This window comes from Notolepis coatsorum (assembly GCF_963971535.1).
Source record: "Notolepis coatsorum genome assembly, chromosome: 2".
NCBI lineage: Eukaryota > Metazoa > Chordata > Actinopteri > Aulopiformes > Paralepididae > Notolepis > Notolepis coatsorum.
Genome location: NC_140166.1, coordinates 154,223,210 through 154,250,009, shown reverse-complemented (window position 1 = coordinate 154,250,009; position 26,800 = coordinate 154,223,210). Strand labels below are relative to the sequence as shown.

General features: G+C 42.2%; 1 pseudogene across 1 annotated transcript in view; it reads left to right on the top strand.

Moving 5' to 3' along the window:
* Nucleotides 1–26,800, top strand: part of LOC311223577 (BMP/retinoic acid-inducible neural-specific protein 3-like) — a 262,252-nt pseudogene that overhangs the window by 37,389 nt on the left and 198,063 nt on the right. The window lies entirely within an intron of this gene.

Here is a 26,800-nt window from a genome sequence, read left to right as displayed (position 1 = left end):
CACAGGGCTTATGGCTTCTGACAAGTGTGTGATGGGGGGGGGGGGGGGGGGGGGTTATCTGGGACAGAGCGTCTATAGAGGAAGCTTCCACAGCAGAGAGACTGTGTGTGTGTGTGTGTGTGTGTGTGTGTGTGTGTGTGTGTGTGTGTGTGTGTGTGTTTGATTAGCTCCAGATCACTGCTGGGTGGATGAGAGTGTTCCGATTCACAGTAGGGGGTCGAAGCAGGATACTATACTATATTAGAGCCGGTAGAGCTGTAAACTTTACACCTGACCATTAGCCCCACAGCTTGAAAGGGGAAAGTAGTGTGTGTGTATGTGTGTGTGTGTGTGTGTGTGTGTGTGTGTGTGTGTGTGTGTGTGTGTGTGTGTGTGTGTGTGTGTGTGTGTACGTGCACGCGCGTTTGTGTGTGTGTACGTGTGCACTCGTTCCCGTTTCTGCTATATTTATTTTGTTGGAAAAAGCCAAGCTAGTATGTATGTGCACAAGGAAATCCCTGGAAACATCTGGACGTCCCCCGTCGCCACTCATGTGATCCACCGCGGCGGCGGCTTACGAGTATAGCCCCGGGTGTCTGTGTCTGCGGCCGCTACCTCGAGCCTCTACGTTTGGCAGAACAGGATCGGACTCCATCAACTTTGGATTAATAAACGCTAGATCCATAGCCAACAAATCGTTCTTTTTGAACGACCTCTTCGTCTCAAAGGACTTGGACTACATGCTAATTTCTGAAACCTGGCAAAAAAACAGATGATTTTGTGTCCACCTCAATGAACTGTGCCCACAGAACTGCGCTTATTCCTGCGCCCGAGGTCCTCCGGCCGAGGGGATGGACTGGCTGTTGTCCACCGGGACTGTTTCTCCTCACGGAGGGTGAGTTCTGGAACTTATTCATCATTCGAGGGTACTTGTAAACAAAATTGGGCACACAAACCCCTTTCACTGTGTATTGATCTACCGACGCCCTGGGAAAAATAGCTCGTTCCTCGCTGATTTTGGGTGACTTTCTAGCATCCATTATTCGCTTGGACAGGGTCTTGCTGATTGGAGACTTTAATATCCATGTAAACAAGAGCTCTGATAACTTTGCCCACTGACTTTTTAAAATGTTACGGACTCGTTTCATTTCACCCCAGCACATCTCCGGTCCGACGCATTGCAAAGGCAACACGTTAGACCCTTGTGTTCACGATCGGGTTTAAAAGTCAGCAATGTTAGCACAGAGGAGTTATTGGTGTCCGATCACAGCTGTATTTTGTTTAGCCTAGCGTTCGATAATGACTTTGTTCCATTGAAGTGTGTTAAAAGCTCTCGTATTATCAATAGCACAGCTATAGATAGCTTCCTTGCTAGCTATGATAGAAATGTTTTGGTGTCCTCTGTTGATGACGTTGATTGTCTGGTTAACAAATTCAACACACATTGCGCGGCCATTTTAGATGACGTAGCGCCCCTAGCAACACGCAGTGTTCGTCCTGTGAACCCCTCCCCCTGGCTTGACAACAACATCTGTGAGCTCAGGCGTAACTGCCGCAGAGCAGAGAGACGCTGGAAAACCTCTCATTTAGAAGTTCATCGTCTATACCTCAAAGAGCTGAGGGCTGAGTTTAATAACTCAGTAAAGTCCGCCAGGGCTACCTATTTCAGTAATTTAATCTCATCCAACAAGCACAATCCCAGAGTATTATTTAAAACCATTAACACACTTGTCAGCCCCCCCCCCCCCCCCCTACACCAGTGCTGTCAAATGAGGACTGTAACCGCTTTCTTAAATTTTTTGTCACCAAGGTTGCAAACATAATGGCAAACATCACTCCTTCGCTATCCACCCTTCCCCTCCATCCCACCACTCAAGCATCCCTGAGCGATTTCTCACCTATCTCTCTGGATGATCTCACCATCTTAGTCACCTCCATGAAGACCTCCTCAAGCCCCCTAGACATCCTTCCTACATCCATGTTTAAGGAAGTTTTCTGCTCTGTTGGCCCCAGTCTAGTCACTATCATAAACTCATCCCTAGCCTCTGATTCTGTCCCAATCTATTTTAAGGAGGCAGTCGTACAGCCACTCCTTAAAAAGCCCAACCTAGACCCCACCATCCATAACAATTTCAGACCCATCTCCAAGCTGCCTTTTGCATCAAAGGTGTTAGAAAAGGTTGTAGCCAACCAGCTCACCACCCAAAATAACATCTGTGACAAATTCCAATCTGGCTTCAGCAAACTCCACTCCACTGAATCTGCCCTTCTCAGAGTATCCAATGATCTCCTGATGTCTGCTGACTCTGGTGAATGCTCTGTTCTGGTCCTGTTAGACCTGAGCGCAGTGTTTGATACGGTCAACCACAACATCCTTTTGGACAGGCTCGGGGAGTGGGTGGGCATCTCTGAGAGCGCTCTAAACTGGTTTGCCTCTTATCTAAGGGAGAGAACGTTCTCGGTGGCTGTGGGTCCTTTTAAATCTGACCCCACCCCCCTCTCATGTGGGGTACCACAGGGATCGGTGCTAGGACCACTCCTTTTTGCCATTTACATGCTTGCCCTAGGCCTCCTCATCAATTATTTCACCAGCATTAAATACCACTGCTACGCAGACGACATACAACTACTCTGCTCTTTTAAACCCGACAACTTGGAGAAACTCAGCCTTCTCCAGGAGTGCCTGCTCGGCATTGAGAGCTGGATGGGGAGTAACTTCCTCCAGTTAAATGCAAAAAAAACAGAGGTGCTGATCGTAGCAGCTGAAAAGACTGCAGCTAGAGTGGCCACTCACTTGGGGTCCCTTAAAGACAACATACGTCCCCACCTGAGAAACCTGGGTGTTGTCTTCGACCAGGCCATGAACCTAGACAAACATGTCAAAACACTCACACGCACCTGCTTCTTTCACCTCAGAAACATTGCAAAACTATGCACCATCATATCTCACTCTGAACTAGAACTGTCCGTGCATGCTTTTATTTCCTCTAGGCTTGACTACTGCAACTCACTTTTCACCTGGCTCACCAAATCATCCACAGACGCACTACAAATGGTCCAAAATGCTGCAGCCAGGCTACTCACAAGGTCAAAAAATCATGTCACATCACTCCCATTCTGGTATCCCTCCACTGGCTCCCGGTACACTATAGAATTCACTTCAAAGTCCTCACTTTCACTTTCAGAGCACTTCACGGTCAGGCCCCTATCTACATCATACGGCGCGATGATGCCTTGTGTTACTACTGAGTGTTGTTGCTACCGACTATCACATACAGCGTCTCAGGCCTTCTGTAGATGATGTGTCAACAAATGTACATGTCTGCTGAATTTATGCTGTGCCGTTGTTACTGTAAAAATGTAATGATCGTGATGTGTTATTATTAATGAGACGTTGAGCTGTATGTGTATGTCATTGGAATTTCCCCAAGGGGATTAATAAAGTAATATCTTATCTTATCTTATCTTACATCACTGAACTCATCCATCCCTACACCAACACCTGCTCACTCAGATCTGCCGATCAGCACCTCCTGGTGGTCCCCAGGTCCAGGCTGAAAACAAGGGGTGATCGAGCCTTCGAGGTGACAGCAACAAGGCTCTGGAACGCTCTCCCCCTGGACCGGCGAACTGCCCCCTCTGAAAACTCTTTTAAAAAACAGCTAAAAACACATTTGTTCAGACAGGCCTTTGGTCATACATAGGCACTTTTTCTTGTCCTCACTGTTCTATAGTTTTGTTTTAATTAGTGACTCATGATTTTATCCAAATTCTTTTATTCTACTTTTTCTATCTGGTTTCACTGTTTTTAACTGCTGTTTGTTGTTGTTGTCATTTATTTCTGATTTTGTTTTATTGTGTTTTTATATTAAGCTGTAGTGTAAAGCACCCTGTGCATTCGTGCTGTGAAGGGTGCTATATAAATAAAGGTAATTCATTCATTCATTCATTCGTGTTAAATTGCATTTACCTTTAAATTTATTTTTTTATTATTTTACAGATAACTTTTCTTTTTCTACTTTAAGTGTAATGCCATACTTCTTCTTCTTTTTCTTTCGGCTATTCCCGCCAGGGGTCGCCACAGCGGATCATCCGTTTCCATCTGTTTCTGTCATCTGCGTCATCCTCCGTCACTCCCACTGCCTGCATGTCCTCCTTCACTGTGTCCATAAACCTCCTCTTGGGCCTTCCCCTCCTCCTCTTTCCTGGCAGGCAGGGACCACGGACTCAGCCAGGGATAGATTAAATATGGTGGTGAACACTGGGGCTAGCTGGTTAGCACAGGACTTAAGGCGAGACACTGCAGGTGAATAGTCAAATATTATTTTTTTTGTTGATTTTGAGATTTTGTTATATTTTGCTTCCTAAACATGTCTTCTATGAAACTAGTGACAATAAAACGTCAATAACACACATTTAGTTGTTTATTTTACATCATTTTGCCTTATTGCATCCATAAATGTGCACATATTTAATGGGGAAGTGCCTCATTTGCATATATAAACATACATTTCAGAAAACTTGCAATATATTTTTTCTTAGTTTATATGTACATAACAAATTGGGAAAGTTTCATAGTGATATCTATTCAAATATTGTTTGCCTATTAGGCGGTACTACACTGTACTACACTGTTTGTAGCCTGTGTGTAGTTCTGTTCAGTTCAATAACATCATTATTATTATTATTCAGTTATCAGGCATGTGTTTAGGTTGTCTATTACTAATGGTTTGATTAGGTATTGTGTTTGTAAATAGCTGTTTAAAAAAAAAGTATGGCATTTTACAATACAGAACTTTGAAGGCGTTTTCCCAAAAAAAAAATTTTAAGAGTTTTTCCTCATACTCTGAGCCAGAAATCTCCACTTCAGTAGCACTCACATACACCAAACCTTCCAGTTCTATTCATATCTATGTTCTGAAGGTATTTACAGAAGGGTTTGTTGATATCGCATTCATACCCTGATTTATATCACATTTTATTCCTAAAAACATGGCGAAATATGGAATTTTACCATAAAAATGGACTGAATGGAGTATTTTCTGATTTATGGAGTGATAAAAAGAGATATCCAAAATCCCCTCTGTAATAACCTTTGGCTCTAATATGTCAACAAAATGAAACTATAATTTTGAAAATGGCTTTATCCAATGTTCAGATTTCTGTCCTGGAATTATATGCAAATTAGTGCATATTTAAGTAGATCATGCCTCATTTGCATATTTAAACATACAATTTCAGAAAACTTGTAATACAAAAAAGTCTTGTCTTAATATAAGTAATCAACTGGGCAAGTTTCATTGTGATATCTATTAGTTAATTTTTGTACCCTATTCACCTGCAGTGTCTCCCCTTAAAGCCCAACCTCTAGGTTAAACCATACTGATCAATTATGGGTAGTTTACATCATTGGTATATAATTTCATTATTTATTTTTTTCCATTTGACACTGGAAATGCCACTCTGAAAGAGTTAAAAAGGTCCACGCACGAATAACATGCACGCGCGAATCAAAAAAGCTTATCAAACGCCGACGTCACAACAGGTGTGGCTTGCATATTAATGAGCCGAATCTAATGTTGCTTTTCCACTAAAATAAAGTACTCAGTTTGTCTCCGTGTGGGGAGGCAGGGCTGCTGATGATCAGCATGAGAGCTCCAGAAATGACACGTGAAAAACTGCAGACCACTGATTGGTCAGAAGAGAGACGCGTGACGTCACTGTTTGGGGAGTCTGAACGAAAACAGAACGCCGCCATCTTTAATGTCTCGCGTAGGATGTCTTTTGTATGTTTGCAGCAAGAAACAAGTGCAATAAAAAAAGGATACAGTCACTGTGTATTCTGCCTCATTTATTGATGAAACAAAACCGACATCAACACAATTTGCCACCGAGCGGAGAGTTTAGTCTGACAAAAAGATCGCTGATTAGTTACGCTTGTTGTTGGGGGTTAGGGACGTAACGTTAGTTAGCCTAACGTTAGTTAGCCTAATGCTAACGTTAGCAGATAGACACGAGAGGCTATCTGTGTAGAATAGACACAATGAGGTAACGTTAGCGTTAGCATAATAGACACAACGAGAGTCTGGTTAATGTTGTTATTAATTGATTGAATGAAAACTGTGTTTTACTCTGGCTTGCCAAGCTCATCATAGCCCCTTTCGTGACTGATGCACCGAGTGAAGCTTGTGGACTCGACAACAGCGGCGGCCACAGGGGCGCCGGAGCCCGCCAGCGCTAGTTAGCTCATAGCTATCGTGTAACACTAGCCTTTGCGGCGCTCGGGCGCCCTGCGGCTGCGCCGCCGCCGTCGCGTCCATTGGGCCCCCCGGCAGGGCACCCGTGGGGACGGGTCGGGGGTGTACAGAGAGGAGAGAACCATTTTGGGTCGGCCGTTCATTGCCGGCCAGCGAGCCGGATGTCGGGATATTGTTGTTAGCACAATAGCCTACGCAAGCTAAGCTATGGTATCTACTAACGTTATAAACACAATGTGTACAACGACACAATGATTTACATTATTACAAATATGGTAACGTGGTTGTGGCTTTTACAAATAGTGGTTAGCTTTAGAGATGGATGGATGGCTATAATCACGGAGCAATAGTGAGGTGAAACAGATACATTTCCATTCGGCTAGTAGTAGCAAGCATATATCTATGGTAGCAAGGCTCTCTGCCTGCCACTAGCTGTGTGACTCTCAGCGCCCCCTGGTGAGCCCCCTGGTGAGCCCCCTGGTGACCAATACCTGTTGTGACGACATTACACGTGCACGTTATAAACCATTGATTAAAATATGCAAGTGCATGTTGATTGTGTTGGGCAGACAAAATGTTTTGATAAAAACGCTAAAACTGGGTCAATTTCAATACTTTTTTTCCCAATTCTTCATGAAAGTCACTGTTGGCCTAGTCCACATTGTTTATTGAACAAAAATACAACGTGGAGGTTGCACTTTAAGTATCCGTCCTGTTATCCCATCTGGGCCAGCTGCTTTTCTGGTGTTCACCCATAAGTGGCTTGTTTGCTGCATTTGGTCATATAAATGAATGAATTAATTAATTTATTTGTCTTGTCCAACCATCGATGGCATAAAGACATCACTTGAAGGCTTGAAGTGAAATTGAACACGAAGAGCTCTCCACGTGGGACACATTATTACAGTATATCACTTTTTGCCCTCGTCTGCCGGCTCCGGGCTGCATTTTCCACCGATCAACCAATACATTGTTTGAAAGTTTAATTTGCCGCCTTTCGATCATCACCACACTATTGCACGTTTCGGGTCTCGAGTTACAAGACGAAATATATAAAAATTTACGAAACCTTAGTGACCGGCTAACGCAAACTCTGATCTAAGTGATGTGACGAAAGTCCCCGGGAGGCGTCTAGGGTTGGGTACCGAACTCGACCGAATTACATCGGTAGGCCTACTACCGAGTACAGAAACACGCCAGATCAATTGGTACCAAATTTGGGTACCTTTACATGTTTAGTATAAGAGTGTAATATACTAGACTAAGAGGGAGACTTTTCCACAAATAATAATAATAATAATAACATTATTTGTATAGCACTTTTCATACAGAGGTTGCAGTTCAAAGTGCTTCACAACAGTAAAAAATACAGGCATAAGTGGGCATAAAAAAGATAGACAGGTAGCAAGGTATGGCAAATCACAGTGTTTCACATTAGGATCTAGCATCCCAATAGGCTCTCCGCTTACAGTTTTCAGTAACACAAATAATAAAAATTGTTTAAAATGATTCAGTTTAAAAATAGTCTAAAAATTATAAAATAGAACGGACATAAAAAATACAGGCATGAGCAAGCATAGCAAGGTATGGTAAATCACGGTGTTTCACATTAGGATCTAGCATCCTAATAGGCTCTCTATTCAGTAATACAATTAATCACAGTGTTTCACATTTGGATCTAGCAAATAATAAAACTAGTTTAAAATGATTCAGTTTAAAATAGTTATCGGTAAGAAGTAAAAAGTGCAATAACCGACACATGAATTTGATAGGCAGTGTATAAAAAGTGCAATAACCGACACATGAATTTGATAGGCAGTGTATAAGAGTAGGCAGGGTAAGAATAGTGCAGGTAAATACAAGTTGTGTCAGGATATCCCTGATGTTTCCTCTTGCCACTAGGTGGTAGCAGATATCTATCAGTGAAATGCCTGAGCAAAGAGATAGGTTTTAAGCTGTCTTTTAAAGATGTCTAGCGAGTTGGCTTCCCTGATGTTTTGGGGTAGTTTGTTCCATAGTTTTGGGGCATAGTTGATAAAGGCTGCATTACCGATCCTCTTTTGACTGCTTCTGGGAGCCTCTAGTAGTCCAGCAGCTGATGATCGCAGTGTTCTTGCTGGTGTGTAATTTATTAGAGTGTTGGCGATGTAGCTAGGTCCCTGTCCATTTAGAGCTTTGTATGTAAGGAGAAGGACCTTAAAGTCAATTCTAAATGTTACAGGAAGCCAGTGTAAAGCAGCTAAGACTGGACTAATGTGCTCTCTCCTTTTGGTTCTAGTTAGCAGTCGGGCTGCAGAGTTTTGGATTAGCTGAAGCCTCTCTGTGGTTTTCTTAGGGAGACCTGTGAAAAGTGCATTACAGTAGTCTAACCGGCTAGATATGAATGCATGAATTAGCTTCTAAGCATCGTTCTGATTAATAAATGGTCGTACTTTTGCTATATTTCTGAGATGGAAGAACGATGTTTTCGTCACTTTGAAGTTCAGTTCTGAATCTATGATAACCCCAAGACTAGTGACCTCAGATTTGATCCAAGGGGTTAGTCCCCCAGGTTCTTTATTAATGTTTCTTTTTTAGTTTTGGAGCCGATAATTAGAATTTCAGTTTTGTTCTCGTTTAGTTTCAGGAAGTTCTTACTCATCCATTTATTTATTGCCAGTAAGCAGTCTGTAATGGAGCTAATCGCTGTATCATTTGGTCCAGCAGATATGTACAGTTGTGTATCATCCGCATAGCTATGGAAATCGACATTATGTTCTCTGATGATATCACCCAGCGGTAACATGTAAAGGGAGTATATATCAGACATGTGATCTCCTAGTTTAACATATAATTTCCTCTCTCTGATGTATGTTTTAAACCAGCCCAGCACATGTTCTGAGAAACCGACATGGTTTTCAAGACGATCGATTAGAATATCGTGATCGATTGTATGAAATGCTGCACTGAGATCTAACAGGATAAGGATGGAGATCTTATTCTCGTCAGAGTTTAGTCTGAGGTCACTGATTATTTTGGTGAGGGCAGTTTCAGTGCTATTATATTTTCTGAATCCTGACTGAAATTCTTCTAAGATGTTGTTTTCTTCAAGAAAGGAATTTATTTGAACTGAAACTATCTTTTCAAGTACTTTACTAATGAATGGTAGGTTGGATATATATATATATATTACTGTCTTATCTCTTGGGTCTTTGGAAAGACCAGACGAGGTCAGAGGAGTTTGATGATATTTACTGAGGATGGCCAGATAATTGATAATTGATATTTAAAACATTTACAATTACAATATCATGAGATTTATTTTGTGTGGTGTGTTACAATAAATAACTAAATGTTCTAAATAAATAACAATGTTGAAATGTAAGTTTGGACTTATTTTGTTTACAACTGAAATACAATTTTATTATTTCAGAGTTAAGTACTGAAAAAAGGTACCATTGGGAACTGGTACTCGTACCGCGGTATCGGTTCAAATGTGAACGGTACCCAACCCTAGAGGCGTCTCATCCTGGAAAACATACTTGTGTCACTGCAGAACAGCACTTTGATTGATTGAACATTTTATTAACAGATTGCATAATGGGTACAATACAGTACAGCTCAATACACACAATTGTTAAGGGAATGCAGACCAGAGAAACACTTTCGTCTTGTTTACATCAGGGTCCCCCATTTTCAATTCATCATAACATACAGTACATGACATACAGGTAGACAGTACTGTTGCATCTAGACATTTATGACATACCAGATCTACAAATATACAGTACTGTTTATGTCTACAAAAGGAGTCTAAAAAGATAGTATATACATTTAAGGGGGAAGAAACTGTAGGCTACATTGGAACATACGCTCTGACATGTCTTCCGTGCCACACACAAACATGCCACTTGCTGTGCATGCACGAGGTTGCGTGTTTGCTCAAAGCGTGTGCTGTAACAAGTGTGTTGTGCTTGTCTCATTACACACACAAATCGATTTCAGGCACTTCCTTTGTGTGTGTGAAGACTATGGCACTTGTCAACTGTGTTGTGACAAATTGCTACACAGTGGAGATCAGCAGTTTTCATTTATCATCTCGTGAAAAAAACACGTAAAAAAAACAGGCCTTTCAAATCTGCCCAGGGCATCGTTCTCTCTCTCTCTCTCTCTCTCTCTCTCTCTCTCTCTCTCTCTCTCTCTCTCTCTCTCTCTCTCTCTCTCTCTCTCTCTCTCTCTCTCTCTCTCTCTCTCTATCTCTCTCTTTCTGTCTCTCGCTCTCTCTCATTCTATAATGCCCCTTGCTATCACCCCAGGGCATCACTCTATCTCTCTCTTTCTCTCTCTCTCTCACTCTTGCTCTCTCTCCCTCACATTCTACAACGCCCTTGCTATCAGCCCAGAGCATCCATCTCTCTCTCTTTCTCTCCTCTTTCTCTCTCTCTCTTTATAATGCCCTTGGTATCAGCCCGGGGCATCTCTCTCTCTCTCTCTCTCTCTCTCTCTCTCTCTCTCTCTCTCTCTCTCTCTCTCTCTCTCTCTCTCTCTCTCTCTCTCTCTCTCTCTCTCTCTCTCTCTCTCTCTCTCTCTCTCTCTCTCTCTCTCTCTCTCTCTCTCTCTCTCTCTTTCACGCCCTTGCTATCAGCCCGGGGAATTTCCATCACTCCATTGACTTCATTCATTAAATGCTGTTAGTTAATTGTCCTTAATGATGGTGGGAGGGGGCCGTAATGGAAGTACTGACGTCGAGCGTTTATTAATTTATTTTAAATAACAGAGCTTTATATATCACCTTGTAACTCTAGTATAACTCATAGCTTTCAGTGATCAGTGAGCCACTGTTACGTCATCATTAGAAGGTTCTCAACATTCTATCTCATAGAGCGAGAATGTAGGCCTACACCTGAAACCCACAGGTCGGTTGGTTGGTTGGTTGATTGGTTTGTTGGCTGGTTGGTTTGTTGGCTGGTTGGCTGGTTTGTTGGCTGGCTGGTTGGTTTGTTGGCTGGTTGGTTTGTTGGCTGGCTGGTTGGTTTGTTGGCTGGCTGGTGGGTTGTTGGCTGGTTGGTTTGTTGGCTGGCTGGTTGGTTGGTTGGCTGGTTTGTTGGCTGGTTGGTTTGTTGGCTGGCTGGTTGGTTTGTTGGCTTGTTGGTTGGTTAGTTGGTTGGTTGAGTTGTGGGTTGGTTTGTTGTTTGGTTGGTTGGCTGGTTTGTTGGCTGGTTGGTTGTTTGTTGGCTGGTTGGTTTGTTTGTTGGCTGGTTTGTTGGCTGGTTGGTTTGTTGGCTGGCTGGTTGGTTTGTTGGCTGGTTGGTTGGTTAGTTGGTTGGTTGAGTTGTGGGTTGGTTGGTTTGTTGGCTGGTTGGTTTGTTGGCTGGTTGGTTTGTTGGCTGGCTGGTTGGTTTGTTGTTTGGTTGGTTGGTTTGCTTGGTCACTTGCTCAGTTACACAGTTGGCCAAACTGCAACTCTACCTATAAAGAACTTGCACACTTCATTGCTCAATTAATGCAATGCTGATTTAGATGACATAATCTAAAATGTAAGAACCAATAATTTCAACAATTATTACATTTTACTTCCATGGTAAGATATTGCTATAGTAGGTGATATTGCCATTGGCGATTTAACAAGGAGGATAGTGGACAGATACATTGATGTTTTCTAATACAATATAAATGTAGTCCATAATATGACATCCCCCCATAAAATGTACACTTAAAACAATGATGTGAATGCTATCCAGTTTCATCCATCTTTAAACAACATCCTGACTCCACACAATATGTGAACCACAGAGGAAGACAGTACCATATAACGTTACCTAAAGACTGAAAGAAAAACATGAGTGGTTTCTCAGAGTAGTAGACCACTTACTGAAAGCAATTAAGAGGATTTATTCCAGATGCTTTTTCTCTCTCATTATATTGTATATTAAAACATTGAATTTCCATTTTGGTTTAAACCGTGTTAGTTGCTTGGAAAGATGATCATTGTTGCACTACTGTGAGTTGGTGGGTTTGTTGGTTGGTTGGTTGGTTGGTTGGTTGGTAGGTTTGTTGGTTGGTGGGTTGGTTGGTTGGTAGGTTTGTTGGTTAGATAGTGGGTTGGTTGGTTGCTTGGTAGGTTTGTTGGTTGGTTGGTGGGTTGGTGGGTTGGTTGGTTGGTTGGTAGGTTTGTTGGTTAGTTGGTGGGTTGGTTGGTTGCTTGGTAGGTTTGTTGGTTGGTGGTGGGTTGGTTGGGTGGTTGGTTGTTGGTTGGTTGGTTGGTTGGTTGGTTGGTTGGTTGGTTGGTTGGTTGGTTGGTTGGTTGGTTGGTTGGTTGGTTGGTTGGTTGGTTGGTTGGTTGGTTGGTAGGTTTGTTGGTTGGTTGGTGGGTTGGCTAGTTGGTGGGTTTGTTGGTTGGTAGATTTGTTGGTTGGTTGGTGGGTTGTTTGGTTGGTAGGTTTGTTAGTTGGTAGGTTTGTTGGTTGGTGTGTTTGTTATTTGGTTGGTGGGTTGGTTGGTTGGTACAGTAGGTACAGTAGGTTTGTTTGTTAGTTGGTTGGTGGGTTCGTAGGTTTGTTGGTTGATTGGTAGGTTTGTTGGTTGGTTGGTGTGTTTGTTGGTTGGTTGGTGGGTTGGTTTGTTGATTGGTTGGTTGGTTGGTTGGTTGGTTGGTTGGTTGGTTGGTTGGTTGGTTGGTTGGTTGGTTGGTTGGTTGGTTGGTTGGTTGGTGGTGGGTGGGTTGGTTTGTTGGTTGGTTGGTAGGTTTGTTGGTTGGTTGGTTGATTGGTAGGTTTGTTGGTTTGTTGATGTGTTTGTTGGTTGGTTTGATGGTTGGTTTGATGGTTGTTGGGTTGGTTGATTGGTAGGTTTGTTGGTTGGTTGGTGTGTTTCTTGGTTGGTTGGTTTGTTGGTTGGTTTGTAGGTTGGTAGGTTTGTTGGTTGGTTGATGGGTTGGTTAGTTGGTTGGTTGGTTGGGAGGTTGGTTGGTTGTTTGGTTTGTTGGCTGGTTGGTTGGTTTGTTGGTTGTTTGGTTGGTTGGGTTGTTTGTTTTTTGGTTTGTTTGTTGGTTGGTTGGTTGAGTTGTGGGTTGGTTTGCTTGGTCACTTACTCAGTTACACAGTTAGCCAAACTGCAACTCCACCTATACAGAACTTGTGCAATGCAATGATGACCGTTTACTTCCATGGTAAGATATTGCTATAGTAGGTGATATTGCCATTGGCGATTTAACAAGGAGGATAGTGGACAGATACATTGATGTTTTCTAATACAATATAAATGTAGTCCATAATATGACATCCCCCCATAAAATGTACACTTAAAAAATTATGTGAATGCTATCCAGTTTCATCCATCTTTAAACAACATCCTGACTCCACACAATATGTGAACCACAGAGGAAGACAGTACCATATAACGTTACCTAAAGACTGAAAGAAAAGCATGAGTGGTTTCTCAGAGTAGTAGACCACTTACTGAAAGCAATTAAGGGGATTTATTCCAGATGCTTTTTCTCTCTCATTATATTGTATATTAAAACATTGAATTTCCATTTTGGTTTAAACCATGTTAGTTGCTTGGAAAGATGATCATTGTTGCACTACTGTGAGTTGGTGGGTTTGTTGGTTGGTTGGTTGGTTGGTTGGTTGGTTGGTTGGTAGGTTTGTTGGTTGGTGGGTTGGTTGGTTGGTAGGTTTGTTGGTTAGTTGGTGGGTTGGTTGGTTGCTTGGTAGGTTTGTTGGTTGGTTGGTAGGTTGGTGGGTTGGTTGGTTGGTTGGTAGGTTTGTTGGTTAGTTGGTGGGTTGGTTGGTTGCTTGGTAGGTTTGTTGGTTGGTTGGCGGGTGGGTTGGTTGGTTGGTTGGTTGGTTGGTTGGTTGGTTGGTTGGTTGGTTGGTTGGTTGGTTGGTTGGTTGGTTGGTTGGTTGGTTGGTTGGTTGGTTGGTTGGTTGGTTGGTAGGTTTGTTGGTTGGTTGGTGGGTTGGCTAGTTGGTGGGTTTGTTGGTTGGTAGATTTGTTGGTTGGTTGGTGGGTTGTTTGGTTGGTAGGTTTGTTAGTTGGTAGGTTTGTTGGTTGGTGTGTTTGTTATTTGGTTGGTGGGTTGGTTGGTTGGTACAGTAGGTACAGTAGGTTTGTTTGTTAGTTGGTTGGTGGGTTCGTAGGTTTGTTGGTTGATTGGTAGGTTTGTTGGTTGGTTGGTGTGTTTGTTGGTTGGTTGGTGGGTTGGTTTGTTGATTGGTTGGTTGGTTGGTTGGTTGGTTGGTTGGTTGGTTGGTTGGTTGGTTGGTTGGTTGGTTGGTTGGTTGGTTGGTTGGTTGGTTGGTTGGTTGGTGGGTGGGTTGGTTTGTTGGTTGGTTGGTAGGTTTGTTGGTTGGTTGGTTGATTGGTAGGTTTGTTGGTTTGTTGATGTGTTTGTTGGTTGGTTTGATGGTTGGTTTGATGGTTGTTGGGTTGGTTGATTGGTAGGTTTGTTGGTTGGTTGGTGTGTTTCTTGGTTGGTTGGTTTGTTGGTTGGTTTGTAGGTTGGTAGGTTTGTTGGTTGGTTGATGGGTTGGTTAGTTGGTTGGTTGGTTGGGAGGTTGGTTGGTTGTTTGGTTTGTTGGCTGGTTGGTTGGTTTGTTGGTTGTTTGGTTGGTTGGGTTGTTTGTTTTTTGGTTTGTTTGTTGGTTGGTTGGTTGAGTTGTGGGTTGGTTTGCTTGGTCACTTACTCAGTTACACAGTTAGCCAAACTGCAACTCCACCTATACAGAACTTGTGCAATGCAATGATGACCGTTTACTTCCATGGTAAGATATTGCTATAGTAGGTGATATTGCCATTGGCGATTTAACAAGGAGGATAGTGGACAGATACATTGATGTTTTCTAATACAATATAAATGTAGTCCATAATATGACATCCCCCCATAAAATGTACACTTAAAAAATTATGTGAATGCTATCCAGTTTCATCCATCTTTAAACAACATCCTGACTCCACACAATATGTGAACCACAGAGGAAGACAGTACCATATAACGTTACCTAAAGACTGAAAGAAAAGCATGAGTGGTTTCTCAGAGTAGTAGACCACTTACTGAAAGCAATTAAGGGGATTTATTCCAGATGCTTTTTCTCTCTCATTATATTGTATATTAAAACATTGAATTTCCATTTTGGTTTAAACCATGTTAGTTGCTTGGAAAGATGATCATTGTTGCACTACTGTGAGTTGGTGGGTTTGTTGGTTGGTTGGTTGGTTGGTTGGTAGGTTTGTTGGTTGGTGGGTTGGTTGGTTGGTAGGTTTGTTGGTTAGTTGGTGGGTTGGTTGGTTGCTTGGTAGGTTTGTTGGTTGGTTGGTGGGTTGGTGGGTTGGTTGGTTGGTAGGTTTGTTGGTTAGTTGGTGGGTTGGTTGGTTGCTTGGTAGGTTTGTTGGTTGGTTGGCGGGTGGGTTGGTTGGTTGGTTGGTTGGTTGGTTGGTTGGTTGGTTGGTTGGTTGGTTGGTTGGTTGGTTGGTTGGTTGGTTGGTAGGTTTGTTGGTTGGTTGGTGGGTTGGCTAGTTGGTGGGTTTGTTGGTTGGTAGATATGTTGGTTGGTTGGTGGGTTGTTTGGTTGGTAGGTTTGTTAGTTGGTAGGTTTGTTGGTTGGTGTGTTTGTTATTTGGTTGGTGGGTTGGTTGGTACAGTATGACATCCCCCCATAAAATGTACACTTAAAACAATGATGTGAATGCTATCCAGTTTCATCCATCTTTAAACAACATCCTGACTCCACACAATATGTGAACCACAGATGAAGACAGTACCATATAACGTTACCTAAAGACTGAAAGAAAAGCATTCAGGTTTCTCAGAGTAGTAGACCACTTACTGAAAGCAATTAAGGGGATTTATTCCAGATGCTTTTTCTCTCTCATTATATTGTATATTAAAACATTGAATTTCCATTTTGGTTTAAACCATGTTAGTTGCTTGGAAAGATGATCATTGTTGCACTACTGTGAGTTGGTGGGTTTGTTGGTTGGTTGGTTGGTTGGTTGGTAGGTTTGTTGGTTGGTGGGTTGGTTGGTTGGTAGGATTGTTGGTTAGTTGGTGGGTTGGTTGGTTGCTTGGTAGGTTTGTTGGTTGGTTGGTGGGTTGGTGGGTTGGTTGGTTGGTAGGTTTGTTGGTTAGTTGGTGGGTTGGTTGGTTGCTTGGTTGGTTTGTTGGTTGGTTGGTAGGTAGGTTTGTTGGTTGGTTGGTTGATTGGTAGGTTTGTTGGTTTGTTGATGTGTTTGTTGGTTGGTTTGATGGTTGGTTTGATGGTTGTTGGGTTGGTTGATTGGTAAGTTTGTTGGTTGGTTGGTGTGTTTATTGGTTGGTTGGTTTGTTGGTTGGTTTGTAGGTTGGTAGGTTTGTTGGTTGGTTGATGGGTTGGTTAGTTGGTTGGTTGGTTGGTTGGTTGGGAGGTTGGTTGGTTGTTTGGTTTTTTGGCTGGTTGGTTGGTTTGTTGGTTGTTTGGTTGGTTGGGTTGTTTGTTTTTTGGTTTGTTTGTTGGTTGGTTGGTTGAGTTGTGGGTTGGTTTGCTTGGTCACTTACTCAGTTACACAGTTAGCCAAACTGCAACTCCACCTATACAGAACTTGTGCAATGCAATGATGATTTTGATGACATAATCTGAAATGTAAGGCAAGAACCAATAACTTCAACAATGTTCAATAATAAATTTTACTTCCATGACCAGACACTGCCATAGTAGGTGTCAATGTTTTCAAAATGGTGGATATTTAATTTTGGAATGAAACTATACCATTTTAATCCCTCACAGTGAAACTATGGGTTCCGTTCACTGGCACCATTTTGCTTCATGTACTATAGCCACATTATGAAAGCAACAGCAGTTTTAGGTCATTATGAGCTTTTTAAAACACACACATATGTGGTATCAGAGGCAGTAAAAAGTGAAATGAGAAGAAACCAGGATCTATTTCACACCTTTCACACATCTATTCCACAAGGAAGCATACTAGGACCGCTACTGTTCCTAATTTATGCAAATGACATGTCGTCAGCTTGTGACTGCAACTTGTTCCTGTTTGCGGACGACTCAGCCCTGCTGGTCTCTGACAAGAACAAGTTACAGGTTGAAAAAACCCTCAGCTCGGAACTAGGCAGAATCTGCATATGGCTCGCTGATAACAAACTATCATTACACATGGGCAAAACAGAGTCCATTCTCTTCGGTTCAAATAACAAACTCAGCAAGACCGACGGCTTCTCAGTTACAGTGGGTGACAATATTGTCACAAGGAAAGATGAAATTACCTACCTGGGTTCCATCCTAGAGGCTAATCTCTCCTGTGACAAAATGGCATCCAATGTAATAAAAAAAGTCAACCAACGAACTCGATTCTTGTACCGGATCTCCTCTCTGGTAAACAAGAATACCCTGAAGACTCTGGCAGGAGCACTCATTCAGGGGTACTACGACTATGCTTGCACCTCATGGTACCAAAGCACCTCAAAGGCGCTAAAAACAAAATTACAAACATCTCAAAACAAACTGGTCAGACTACTGCTTGACCTTACTCCTAGAACCCACCTCACCCCTGCCCACTTTGACAACCTAGGATGGCTTAGAGTAGATGACAGAGTACAGCAACTTGCAATGGGCCTGGTCTACAAGATACACTACACGACCAAGGTACCCATGTACATGGCAAAATACTTCCCAAAGGTCAGTGAATACCACGATCACAACACCAGAGGGAGCTCCACAAATCATGTTAAACCCAGATTCGGCTCAAATAAGGGACTAAACACGTTTCGCAATTATGCCACATCAATGTGGAACGCCCTACCCAAAGCTGTAAAGGAATGTGGATCACTACCCACTTTCAAAACCTCTCTCAAGAGACACCTACGGGAGACTGCAATTCAACACTGGCCCCTGTAAATATCCTAACCCAACCCCCCCCCCCCCTCAATGTACAGTGTTACTTGTTTATACAGTGTGCCCCCCGCCCCCCCCCCCCCAACCACCTCCAATGTAAATTACCCAGTATGGTTGTCAATATCCCAATGTACCCAACCCCCCCCACCCAACCTCCTCCAATGTACAGTTTTCTACGTCAAATGTATATACTCCCTTTTCTTGACTCCTTCTGTATCACAAACAGTACTGTATTTGCAAATCTGGTATGTCATAAATGTATAGATGTAGCAGTACTGACTATCTGTATGTCATGTATGTCATATATGTCTATATGAATTGAAAATGGGGGACCCTGATGGAAACAAGACAAACGTCTTTCTCAGGTCTGCATCCCCTTAACAATTGTATGTATTGAGCCGTACTGTATTGTACCCATTCTGCAATCTGTTAAATAAAGTTTTCATTCATTCATTCATTCATTCATTCATTCATTCACCTCCTTGTTCACACAGGCGTAATGGGATATTCACTAATTAATACTTGTTTGATGTGTGTTTGATGTTGTTGAAACGCTGTTGGTGGCACTTTCATGATGCATTCAGAGCCAGCGAGATCATTACGTGATATTAGATTGTAGCTATTAACTACATCATTACTCTCTCCCTCCATCTTACTTGCTCTCTCTCTCGCCCTCTCTCTCTGCCACTTGCTCTCTCTCTTGCTCTCTCTCCTGTTATCTCCCTTGCCATCTCTTTCTCCTGTTCTCTCTTGCTCTCTCTCTCTCTCTCTCTCTCTCTCTCTCTCTCTCTCTCTCTCTCTCTCTCTCTCTCTCTCTCTCTCTCTCTCTCTCTCTCTCTCTCTCTCTTGCTCTCTCTCTTTATCTCGTTCTCTCTCTTTTTCTCTCTCTTGCTCTCTCTATCTCGCTCTCTCTTTCTCTCTCGCTCTCATATTTGTATCTCTCTTGCTCTCTCTCTTGCTCTCTCACTTTATCTTGTTCTCTCTCTTTTTCTCTCGCCCTCTCTCTCTTATCTGTATCTCTCTATTCCTCTCTCTCTCTCTCTCTCTCTCTCTCTCTCTCTCTCTCTCTCTCTCTCTCTCTCCTTATCCCTCTCTCTCTCTCTCTCCCTGCCTATTTAGCTCTTTTCTTTCATCTCTCTAAATCTGGATAATAAGTAGCTCAATTAACGAAGTCGACACGTGGCCCTCAGAGGTGCGTTGGTGGGGGATACGCGTAGGTCGACCGGCCTGTATATAAGGCTCCTTTTGAAGCAGGCCACAATCAAAGGGCTCTTTATTTCTAATTCAATGTTCCTTTTTAAATCATATACCTCACTCCGTCGCTGATGGGGCCTGTGGGGTAATGAGCGACATCCACGTCACGCTAGATAAAGCAGAGCGTCGTCGCGCATCGCTAACGAATCGAACCAACTTCGAAGGAGCGCAATGCACATTAAATTTGCTGGCAATGGCTTGTGCAAATAAATGTAATTTTGTTTGAATGAATGAACAAAGCATGAAGGATTTTACCCCACCTTCCCACCGCCGCCACAGCCGTCGTCTACATTGTTCTTCACGGAGGTCCTTGAAGTAACATTGAGCCTCACCACTGACCACTGTTTTTCACTGTGGGTTATTTTGGTATCTGGGGTAGCTCAGCCCACTACAAAACACCACACGCTGTTCTCATTTACACCGCTGGATGATTAGGAAGAGAGAAAAAAACTGGATGGTTGTTTATCGCAGTGAAACGGGAGAGCATACCATTTTTAATACGTATCTCATCCCCTTTATTGGTATTGTCCCTCATTATCTGTGTAAACTCCAGCTGTGCTTTTCCTACTTAGATATCCCATTAAAACATAAATAAAAATAATTATAAAAACAAGTACAGACAAATCACCATACCGGTATCCTCTAGCGCGATGCCGGAGTCGATGCCCCGCATAGAAACACGCTGTACCTGCTAATTATACTCTTTGTTTTCACTGTTGTTTGTCAATTCGGGGTAATGCCGACAGAGGATATCATTTCCTCCCAGAGAGCCACATGCAGTACATTACCATTGACCTGTAGAAATGTTATTATGTCTTTCCCATTTCCCCACACGTCCCCATTAGTAAGATATATACAGTGATGGGCAAGCTACTTGGAAAATGTAGCAAGCTACACTACAAGTTACTCTCGATTAAATATAGCTCAACTACAATGGAAGCTATCCCCAGATAAATGTAGCAAGCTACACTACAAGAACATGGCAAAAATAGCTAGCTACATCGGCACTACTTTTTTTTTTTTTTTACTTCACGATCAAGTTTCCACCAAACAAATAGGCAGGCAAAAAAAATGCTCAGTTTGATTGTTTATTATAAAACTGAAACAAGCCCTCGGTCTGGCTTTTTGTGTCATCCTTTTAACATGAACTTGTATTATGTACAAAATCCAGGAAGGCAAGTTTAGCTGGGTGCAGCCTCTACAAAAGAAAAGAAAGAGACCATTTGGTTTGATCAGTTTTTATAGTATAGTTTGTTGAATACTTTTGATGCAGTAATGGTCTTTTTCTTTTCTATTCTATCTTTATGTATTATTTATCCCTAATCTCTGCATCTTCTGGCTGCCTGATACCCTCTCCTAGCTGAAACCTGCCCACTTTATCAACCAAAAACACACTTCTTCAATATCTGAATTTTAACTAATAATAACTGTCTTACTGCATTTTACTATTATGCTACCATGTCTATACTACCACCAACTATGCTAATATGTCTATACTACTACAGTACAGTATGTACTCAAGAGTATAACACTCAAGCTCGACACTGCTAGACAAACAATACTACTTATCCTTGGCTGCTAGATATGTACCACTCCTGCTGACTTGTTGTACACAATTTGTAAGTTGCTTTGAATGAAAGCGTCAGCTAAATGACCAAATGTATTTAAATATGTAACCCACAAAACATTCCATGGCCCCAAAATCATGTGGGGACCCCCCCTGGGGGTCCTGACCCACAGGTTGAGAACCACTGCTCTAGGTGATATTTTCCCTCTTAGTGTATGTACTATTTATGTTAGTTTGTTTTTTCTTTCCTCCACCCCCATAATATTGTTCATTTTCTGCCTACAGTGAAACATGTTAGTTAAATCTGTTGACAAAAAGTGCACTGACTTGTGTGCTGTTTGGGAACAGTTGACAATGTTTATGTAAAGCTTTTCATCAGCTTACCTGAATATATGTGTTGTCAAGTTAGTGCTGGACGTGTGGGAAGTTGAGAGAAGCTTCGTTTTTGGCTGACACAATAAACACATGTCTTAGGCGTTTTTTCAGTCAAACTCATACATTTTTCCAGATAGGGCCATGGGGAGGCATTGTTGCCCCCCCCCCCCCCCCCCCCCCCAAGGTAAAAAAAAAAAAAAATTATACAGTCAACATATTCTTAAATAATAGCGCTGCCCGAGGCGGGGCATGATACAGTCAACATATAGCAAAAGAGAGAGCGAGAGAGAGCTCCCGTTCTACAGTCAATATACAGTGTACAGAGAGAGAGAGAGAGAGAGAGAGACACATTGGAAAGAAATTGAAATGCTATTTGGCCCTAAACAGAGAGTACACAGTGGCAGAATACCTGAGCACTGTGACTGAAGATCCTTGAGCACAGCCTAGCCATCGAGAAAGGCCGCCATAGGCAGACTGTGTGTGTTAGAAAGAGAGAGAGAGAGAGAGAGAGAGAACATGTGTGTTTGTCATGTGTGTGTGTGTTAGAGAGAGACTAGAGCATGTATGACAGATTCAAAAGGACAAAGATCAACACTTAAATCCAAGAGAGAGAGAGAGAGAGAGAGAGACACATTGGAAAGAAATTGAAATGCTATTTGGCCCTAAACAGAGAGTACACAGTGGCAGAATACCTGAGCACTGTGACTGAAGATCCTTGAGCACAGCCTAGCCATCGAGAAAGGCCGCCATAGGCAGACTGTGTGTGTTAGAAAGAGAGAGAGAGAGAGAGAGAGAGAGAGAGAGAGAGAGAGAACATGTGTGTTTGTCATGTGTGTGTGTGTTAGAGAGAGACTAGAGCATGTATGACAGATTCAAAAGGACAAAGATCAACACTTAAATCCAACAAGAAGAGGGTATACCAGAGAAACCAAAGCAGCAAGGAGCCAATGGCCGACATCAGCTAAATAGGCTAGCCAGGTACTGTGACACCAGGCCACACACATCTTTGGCCAATGGCCCAACGCTACCCAAGCTACACAAACGACCATTCACACACAGCACATGTCGTATCTCCAAATGTTGTGAAGTAGCATTATGTTTTGCCTGGAAAAAAACATCGTTATTAACAAAACATTCGGGAGGGGAAGGAAGGAAGAGTGGGGTAATGTCATGACATTTTCATTAATCCAAGTTACCTGCACGAGGAACGCAGGGCGAAAGGCCGCAAGACAGGTCTCCACGTTGACGAAAGGCCTCTCGCTGGCGGGACAAAAAGAAGCTATGGCCAGAGCCTTGTCATGGTGCAGGCCCGACTACATCTTCTGTCAAAGGGCCTGCTATTCTCAAGGCTAACTGATAGCATCAAACGAACGTTCCCAGCTGACGCTAAACAGCTAACTGGCTAACAGTTAGCTCACACAGTTAGCTACTAGTAGTATTAGCTAGTCGACCAGTTTGGCTCCAGAGAGAGAGAGAAAGAGAGATAGGGTCAGGTGACTCAGGTCCACGGCGGGTATATAATCATAGGTTGACTCACCATAACGCAGTATCAACGTGGAAGGAGACTTTCTTGGCCCCACGGTGTAATTTCTTCTTCGAGTACTTTCCGGCAGACTGGACACCTTTCGGCGTATTGCTGCCTAACAGATTTATCTGCTCACAAGTTCTCTTCTCCTTCTTTTGAAAAGACATCCACTCGCCTCGCCTCGCTCCTCTGAATAGGTTAGCTAACGCTAGTTAGCATTTAGCTAAGCTAGCTACTAGCCGACATCATGGCTATACCATGAAAGGCTCCGGCCATTTGTCCCGCTAGCGAGAGGCCTTTCGTCAACGTTCCTTGGTGACCGACCGACTGATAATGACCGACCTCTTTCTTCGTCTTGGCTGGTATAACTAAGCATAGTCAAAAGCTGCACGCGCGGAAATGTCAAACGCAGCCGACTCACGCTGCCACGCCGGCGACCGGCGTACTACACTGTCTACACATGATGTAAGTAAAACCACTCCCTTCGTTGAAACCAATGCTGCTGCAGAACCCCAGAGGCTGAGCTCCAATAGTGAGTATGTCTGCAGCTGCAGGACTGCAGACCCAGGAACAAGTCAGACACATTCTACAAACGTGTCTAATGTGAAATATATAAGCATATAAGCAAAACTAGATTTTAGGTCTGTGATGAAAAAGGGCCTCGCGGGAAGGGGGGCCTCGCAAAAAAATAAAAAAAAAAATAAAAGAAAATAATAAAAAAAATTAATACATTTTTTTTTTTTTTTTTTTTTTTTTTTTTGCGAGGCCCCCCTTCCCGCGAGGCCCTGTGCGACCGCACTGCTCGCACACCCCCTGAGGCGGCCCTGGTTGTTATTGACATCATCTTCATCAATGCCATCAGCCCTGGAAACATCGAATCCTTCTGCTATTTCGTGCGGACTGGTTCATTCATTCATGGTCTGTGTTTAGATTTTTTTTACTTCCTGGTTTGCTGAGCTGGAGTGGCATGTCCCGCCCTATCCTGCCTCTGATTGGCCTACCCGTAATGTTTTGGCCTAATCGTGAGTCGTCATACTCATATCTAAACCAACCAACCAATCATAGTGGGTTTTCTCCAATAGTATCCAGCTGCAGGACAGGAGAACACGACACTCTCAGGACCGAAGACACTATTTTTCTTTTGTGTCTGTTTCTCCGGATATGTAGCGTGTAGCGTTTTGCTGACGCTACGTCACTACTTGATTCGAAAACTAGCTGCGCTACAGAGACCGCTACTTGATTCAAAAGTAGCGACGCTACCATCACGCTACTGAAAAATGTCGTTAAGCTATGTAGCGTCGCTACTGCCCATCACTGGATATATACTGTAGGTTATTATGATCAGAAACCTTGGGAGTTTTCATTTTTTTTTATCCACATATCTCCTATTTTTCTCCCATCCCAATTTCGTCATTCCAATTCTTCCCTCCCTTGTCTTGAACGTTGCTAGACTATGCCTCCCACTGGTCGGCTGTAGTGAGGATAGAAGCCTTGCATCACGTGTCCCCTCCGGTACACGAGGAGGTAGCCTGTCGCATCTTTTCACCAGACAGCTCGAACTCTCAGTGGCGAGGAGTCACGCTGCCCCAGATACTTCCTGTTTCTGCGGTACAGGCGTCACCCAACCGGCCTGTACGAGTCGCTGTCCACAACGTCCAATCCCTACCCACCGGCTTTCCCACCCTCTAACACTGCCAATTGTGTTAGTATGACGGCCGGCCAAGCCAGTAGCAACGGCGAGAGCTGGGCTTGATACCAGCATCTCCTGCGTTAGTGGCGAGCGCCTTGCCCACTGCGCCACTCAGCCGCCCTACCTTGTGAGTTTTCTAACCTCTTTTTATAGATCGAGCGGCATTCAAAGAAAATAAAGCCTTGCTATTTAAAAAAAAAATGTAACGAGTTATAATTGGCACAGGCGGTTTCGTATGGTTATACCTTTTGAATATAATAATAATAATAATAATAATAATAATAATAATAATAATAATAATAATAATAATAATAATAATAATAATAATAATAATAATAATAATAATAATAATAATAATAATAATAATAATAATAATAATAATAATAATAATACATTTGTATGGCACATTTCATACAAGAATTGCAGCTCAAAATGCTTCACACAGCAGTACAAAAAACAGGAGCATAACATGAGCACAAAACTGGCAGATCAAGAGCAATGCATGTGCCGACATAGAATAAGCATTGAATGAACATAAAATAGATAGACAAGGCATATCACGTTAAATCACATCGTTTTTCATATTAGGATCTAACATCGTAATAGGCCTCTTTGTTTACGGTTTGATTATCACTGATACACACAATATAGACATTTAGATGTTTAGAGCTGTCAGAGCCATAGGTCTTTCTCATAATACTTTCCCCCTATAATACTATACCTTACTATAGTAATAATACTACTTTCATTACAAAGTTCACACGGCAGGAAATATATTCAATCAACTCAATGGTGTCTTGACACTTCCATAGCGGTTTTCGATGTTTACTATACTGTCAGAGCCATATGTCTTTCTCCTATACCTTTGTAGGGAGGGAGAGAAGAAAAGAAGAGAGAAAGTGAGAACGCCTGCAAACGTGTTCAGTTCACACGAAGCGAAAGGAGGTGGGATGGGGAGCCACGAACTTAAAATGTCAATAGGATGCATATAGCTGCATCATGGCATTTTTATTTACTCTGGGGAGCCGTTTCCCACTCTAAACAGATCAATGCCTCATTCGCTCGCTTGACTTTAGAGTCACGTTGTGTAAATGCAGTATGCGGCACCCTTTGTTAATACGGCAGCCGATGAAAATGGCTTTGTTTATGTTACGATTCCTTACAGGGACGACTTGGTTTTTCTCCCCCCGCTCTCGAATTCATATCGACTGACCTTTTGATATGCGAGAGAGAGCGAGAGAGAGACAAGATTCTTCTCGGTTGTTAAGTTGTGAGCGACGCACTGCTCTGTTGTTCTATAAGGTCATTTAGAACTGTACTTTGTAAAGAAACTCAAAGTGTTAAGAGCGATGCACTGCTCTGTTGTATGTTAGCACTTTGTAAAGAAACTCAAAGTGTTAAGAGCGATGCACTGCTCTGTTGTTCTATTCACACTTTTTACTGTCCGTTCTATTTAATATTATATGCCTATTTTTAAACTGAATCAAACCACACTTTTTTACTCTGTCTATTCTATTTTATTATTTGTATTACTAAATTAAACCGTAAACAGAGATGCCTATTGGGATGCTAGATCCTAATGTGAAAAACTGTGATTTATGCTCGCTTATGCCTGTATTTTTTTTACTGCTGTGAAGCACTTTGAACTGCAATTTCTGTATGAAAAGTGCTATACAAATAAAGTTATTATTATTTGAGTAGTCTGGAGAGGATACCGGGGAGATTAATCTAATTTCTACTTTCAATTAATTATAGATGTGCAGAGTGTAAAACCTTGATCTCCAACCATTGTCAATCAAGTTGTAAAACGTTGTTTTAATTGATTTGTTATGCTGGCTTTTGCCTCGCCTGTCGTCTTATTGTTATGATTTGATATGCTGTGTGATATTATATGCTTTATGCTTTATTTCTGTATGCACACTCGACGTGAAAACTCAGTTGTCATTTGAGTTTAAATAAAGGTTTGAAATGAAATGAAATAGGTCTTGTTTTTAAGCCAGGTCATGATTTCCAGGTGAATTATATTTATTTATATTTATGTTTAATTATATTTAAGTTTAAGGAAATCCAAGACCCCCCCAAAAAAAATCCAAGTTCAATAAATGCACAAAGTCAATGAATAATCGAGTTAAATATCCATGATCTTAAAAATAATCGTGATTATGATTTTTGCCATAATGGAGTATGCGCCAGCTAAACATGACATTCACATGAGACTTTCATGTATTTTGAAGCTATAACAGGTTTGTGTAAAATGTTGGGAAACACCGATGTAGAAAGTCCTGT